The following is a 6,000-nucleotide window of genomic DNA, read 5'->3' as shown; positions in this document are numbered from 1 at the left end:
TTTACTGCCAAATCAGATCATCAAATCAGAGACCAAGTTAATCAAATCACGGACAGAACCAAAGGCGGAAAACACCGAAAAAACCACCACCTAGAGGGGCTCGGCCGAAGCCGAGCCAACTTCAGGTGGCTCGGCCCAAGCCGAGCCACCTTAAGGCCGAGCCACCTTGGGGTGGCTCGGTGGCCGGCCCAGATCTGTGCCTAGGCACAGATCTGAGTGCCTATAAATAGGCTAGGCCTTGGTTCATTTTTGGGGGTTGGAAATTTTGGAGAGGCGAAGCCCTGCTGGATTAGAGACTCAGATCCAAACAAGATTCAAGCTTTAGGACTTCAAGGACTTGCTCATCCAGATCTGGTGCTCGGCGACCGTCAACGCCAAATAAGGCAGGTATTCGAGAGGACCAGATCTCAGATCTACGCGTACGAACTCCGGATCTAAGCTTGGTCTTAGATCCCGAGACTTGAGCGATTGTTTCCTTGGTGAATCAATCCCTCCCGGCTATTATTTCCTTCGTGGAATAATACCCGTCGTACTGCGTAGATCCGACCGGATCTAGATCGCGCGGTGGTCCACGGCAAACAACCCCGGCGCAGGCAAAGAACCCACAAAGCGAGCGACCGCAAAACAGGAGCTCGTGATTCGTTCGACAAACAAGGAAACAAAGTTGTAATTTTCATTTCTTTTCAATTTGATTTTCGTTGTAACCGGATCTTATAAAAAGACCGGATCTTTGTAATCGATAAACTGTTACAAGAGTGTACAATGGAATCATTAATGAAGAAAGCAACGGTTTTTCCCGCGAACAATCTGGCGACCACAGTGGGAGCCAACGATCTCGCTGCCGAGATCGTTGCGTCGCAGCCGCGGATCTCGATCCCGGTCGAGGAGGAGGTCGAGTATGAGTTCGACCAACAAAAGTTCGAGGAGTACCTTTCATCCTCGTCCGGATCTACCTCCCCTCGCAAGTCTAAGAAGTCCAAGTTCTCCTCCAGGAGAAAGGTGCGTTGGTACGAAGAAGTTGAAGCTACCAACGACGACCTCATCTCGATTGACGCCAAAGTTGCGTCAGATGAGGCTCCACCAATCTCCAACCAGATCAAGCTGGTTCCAACCAATTCCTCCGTCACCAAAGGAGCGGTGACTCTCTCAAAGAGAGCCCGCCAAAGGCAACGCCAACGCTTGGCCAAACAATTCGCCAAAGCGATGGAGTCCACCGACGGAGTCCGCTACAACGCGGGTCTGAAGAACAAGAGAGGCAAACAGCCTCAACAACAGATGAACGGCGCCTCTTCCAAGCCGCCAACAATGGAATGGGTCCGTGTCAAACGGAATCGTTCGACGCTGGAAGAACGCATCCGCAAACGCCGCGCACTATCAGCGCAGGCACGGGCTCAAGCTGAAGAAGCCCGTAGAAAGCTGCACCTGCTCCCGCACCTCCTACGGAGCCAGGTAAGAACGTGGATTCTTCAAGATCCAGGGTTCCTTTGAAAGGTCGCCTCGGTCCTTTACCCGGGAACCGAGGTAAAGCACCTGTCAAGGAGCGATTGGGACCGTTGAAAGGTCCCCAAACAACAAACCAGACTGGGGGTCGTGCTAATCCCCCCAAGAAAGATAACAAAGGGAAAGCCCCTGTTACCGACCGCATTGGATTACGGGTCGAAGTTCAAAAGCCAGTTAAGTTTTCACGCTCTCAAAAGCGTAGACTTGAACGAGCGACTTTTGAAAACGCTAATAAAGCGTCATATCCCCAGAGGGAAACACATTCGTCTGATGATGATTGTGTTATACCTGAGAAGTCGTGCTAACACTCTATGGGTTGCTCCAGTTATCAAACTGATGAGTTGTACTATAGAGCTGGGGGTGCGAATAAGCCTTGGAAGCGAAACGCCCGAGACACGGAGCCTCACTGTCCGTGTGCCAACATCATCAAGGCGGTGCTGTCAGAATGCTGTTGTTCCAAAGCCCCGAGGAGAGTTTCAGTGTTCGAGAGAATTTCCACCGCAACGCCTGAATCCAAGCCTAGGCGTTACCGACGAAGAAGAAAGATGGTCAAAGACGGAGAATTTCCGAAGGTCACCATCAACATGGCCAGCAAAGGAGCATCGACAGGGGACAATCCCGAGTCAATCCCGTTGGTACCTTGGTATTTAACTCATCTGCAGTCCGGAACTATCACACGAGGGACCTATGGTAGGGTTCGGACGAGATTACCGTCAGAAGACGAAGGATCAGATGCCGGCTCTGCAATTGCATCGGACAACACGGTATCCAGCGAGGGGCAACCCCGTGAGGTACTCATGATCAGCGCCGAACAAATGAACAAGATGCTTGAAGACGCCCTAGCTCGGCAGAAAGAAGCTTTCAAGTTCGAGATGGAGATGACCATGCAGCATATGAGAGAGATGCATGATCAGCAGATCGCTGCTCTGACCACTCACCAAGGAGAACCCACTCGACACAATCCTCAGAATCAAGATGAGAATGAACGGGAAGGGAATAATGTCAACACAATTATCCCCCCTGTCAACAACGACAATGGAGGTGGTCCTGCAGATGATAATGCAAAAGAGGATCACGTTACCTCTCCCCAAAGCCACTCGAAGATAGAAACGAGTGAAGATAAGAAGATGAAGGACTTGGAGAGCAAAATCAATGCGTTGATGAATGCTCAAGAGGTAAAAAGATCCGGTATACCATGTCCGTATCCAAGGGAGTGGGAATCGATTCCGTATCCGGCAAAGTTCAATTTAATTAACTTTACGCCGTTTGACGGAAAGGGTTCCCCTACCCAACACTTAATATACTTAAAGTCCCATTTAGGAATAATCTCCGGCAATGAACCCTTGATGGTACGGTCATTCCTTGGCACTCTTCGCGGAGCGGCCTTCGATTGGTATCGTCGCCTCAAGCCGGGGAGCATCAGCTGTTGGGACGACATGGAGGACATGTTCCTGACGAACTTCTTCGACGACGACACCGAGGTCTCAATTAGCACTCTGTTTGAGGAGAAACAGAAGAATGGTGAGACAGTCGAAAACTTTGTGAAAAGGTTTCGAAATAAAGCGATGAATTGCAGGGACCCGGTCAGCGAAGATTTCATCCTCGAGACCTGTCACAACAATCTCTCCTTGGATATCCTTGAAGCTATGGGAATGGCGCCACCAAAGACCTGGAAGGACCTGAAGGTGCGAGGAGAACGAGCTGAACGATTCCTCAAAAGGAAGAAGGCGGAAAGGGGTCAAATAGCTAACAATGCCCCACAACCAGACTTTGCCCCTAAGGGAAGAGGAAAGGCACACACAAACACCGTGAACGCAAATCAAACGTTCGAGGTGCAAGCGCAGCCGCAACAGCAGCAACAAAAGGCGCCTCAACAACCAAGGTGGCAACAGCAGACTCCGAGACCAAAAGCCTCGGAGCCAAAATTCCCAAAAGTTTATTTGTTCAGAGAGGATGAAGTTCCCGGTATCTTCAAGTACCTCGTTGAGAACAACAAGATCAAACTGCCTCCAGTTCAGGATCAGGAAGATGCCAAGAGAATCAATGATCCGAAATACTGCGCATTTCATAGAGCGGTGCATCATCCTACCAAGGTATGCTACACCCTTAAGGACAAGATCCAAGCTCTAATCGATGTCAGGGTCATCACCATGAAGCAGCCCAAGGAGAAGAAAGTGGGGGCGAATGCAGTGACGATTAGCTTCGGCTCTTTTCCTGTGAACCAGTTCCAGCTTTAGCCAGTAATAAAGGCAGCAGTGAAGACGGTGAACGATGATCCTCACAAGCAGCGCCAGAAGGGACTTGTGCCACACACAGCCCCTAATGGTGAGATTCTTTGGGTTCATCCAGATCTGATCGGAGACGAGCAATGGACTGGAATCTCTTCCAAGAAAAAGTCGAAAGGGAAAGGTAAGTCTTGTTATGGAGCTTCTGCCATTCCAGGAAAAGATGACGACAGAATTCCAGCCTTCCAACTTTCTGAAGATGAGGAGGAAACCTTCGCCACTCGGAGCGGGAATGAGTATCACTACAAGTACCCAGATGCTTCCGAGCAATTAGGTACCAAAACCCCTCCTACCAAGACATTGGCAGAACTGGGAATAGCAGCAATTCCCCCAACGCCTGTAGCGACGGAGAAAATCTAGCAGAAGGAGAAGGGAAAGGAGCCTCTACGCCAAGAAGCCCAAAACCCGAGGCAGTCTCGATTCAATCATCCGATTGGAAGAGACAAACCGGGGAATGCGAGCTCTCCACCTCATTTCGACATCATGGCGCAATTCTCAAGAATAGCATTCAGACCTTGGTTGAAGCTGGCGTCATAACGCTGAGGTAAGCCAATTGAGAATGGCAGACTCCGATAAGTATAAGAGTATAAACTGCTTCTCAAAACTCCAAAGAGTATACGAGTATAAACTGTTTCTCAATCCTCCGACCGGTATAAGAGGTTAAACTACTCCCTGATACTCCAATAGGTATATGAGTCTAAACTGTTTCCCCACTTTTGACGGGAAGTTCCTGGAGAATATTAAGCTAATATTCTTAAGGATAACCCGGTTAGTTAACTGATAATAATGTCCGAACCAGTTCCGCAGAGGAAACTGGGGGTGGACGATTTATGTAATGGGAAGTTCCCAAAACCACAGCAATGTAATGAATAAGAACTCCCATTCTCACCATGTCTATGCACTCAACACTCTCTCTGTTAGAGTCTGGACGTAAAGTACCCACTTGGTCAAACCTTCTTACAGTTAGGACCACAGTCAAAATCCCCTCTCGATTCCCCCAATGAACGAGAGGTCCACAAATTGAGCGATCAAACCTTCCTACAGTTAGGATTGTCTCAAAACACCCACTTGGTCAAACCTTCTTACAGTTAGGACCACAGTCAAAATCCCCTCTCGATTCCCCCAATGAACGAGAGGTCCACAAATTGAGCGATCAAACCTTCCTACAGTTAGGATTGTCTCAAAACACCCACTTGGTCAAACCTTCTTACAGTTAGGACCACAGTCAAAATCCCCTCTCGATTCCCCCAATGAACGAGAGGTCCACAAATTGAGCGATCAAACCTTCCTACAGTTAGGATTGTCTCAAAACACCCACTTGGTCAAACCTTCTTACAGTTAGGACCACAGTCAAAATCCCCTCTCGATTCCTCCAATGAACGAGAGGTCCACTTTCAAATCGAGTGATCAAACCTTCCTACAGTTAGGGTCATCTCAAACTCCTGATTAGTCAAACCTTCCTACAGTTAGGACCAAAACCGCAATTCACTCTCGATAAACGGGAAATTCATCTTTAGTTCGATAATCAAACCTTCCGACAGTTAGGGTTATCCGAATCTTTTCGATTCTCGGAGTGGAGATCCCACTCCTAGTTTCACCCTTCCGGATTCTGGAGGTGGAGATCCCACCTCGAGTCTCCTTTCCAGTTGAAGATAGAATATAAAATTCTTCTTCTTCATTGTCGGGAGATAGAATATAAAAATTCTTCCCCCATTTCGGGTTCGTCTTTGCCCCAAGAGAAGACACCACCTTTTTCAAATCCCAAAATCTGTGCCTCACAGGTACAGGGAATTTTATCCCGAATCCTAAGTAGGGATAAGTCAAACGCCTAACACGCGTTGCCGGTTTAGTCTTGTTCCGTAGAAAAAAGACACCAGAGCTCGATTCTGGGGTATTCTATCCTGAAACCTAAGCAAGGATAAGTCTGTGCCTAACCCGCGCTGCCGGTTAGTTCTTAACCGTTGAAAAGAATATCCGTCCACATATTCAACATTGTGGCAGGTTGTTATTAATAACACCAAAATCCATGCCTTACACGCATGGGGAATTTCATCCTGAATCCTAAGAAAGGATATGCCGACGCCTAACACGCGTCGCCGGTTTAGTCTTTTACCGATTGAAAAAGACACCAGAATACCAGTCTGGGGTATTTTTATCCCGAAGCCTAAGTAGGGATAAGTCAACGTCTAATACACGTTGCTGGGTAGCCTATTCC

This window comes from Asparagus officinalis, chromosome 4 (assembly GCF_001876935.1).
Source record: "Asparagus officinalis chromosome 4, Aspof.V1, whole genome shotgun sequence".
Classification (NCBI taxonomy): Eukaryota; Viridiplantae; Streptophyta; class Magnoliopsida; order Asparagales; family Asparagaceae; genus Asparagus; species Asparagus officinalis.
The sequence above is the reverse complement of the archived record's forward strand: the minus strand, read 5'-3'. Positions refer to the sequence as shown.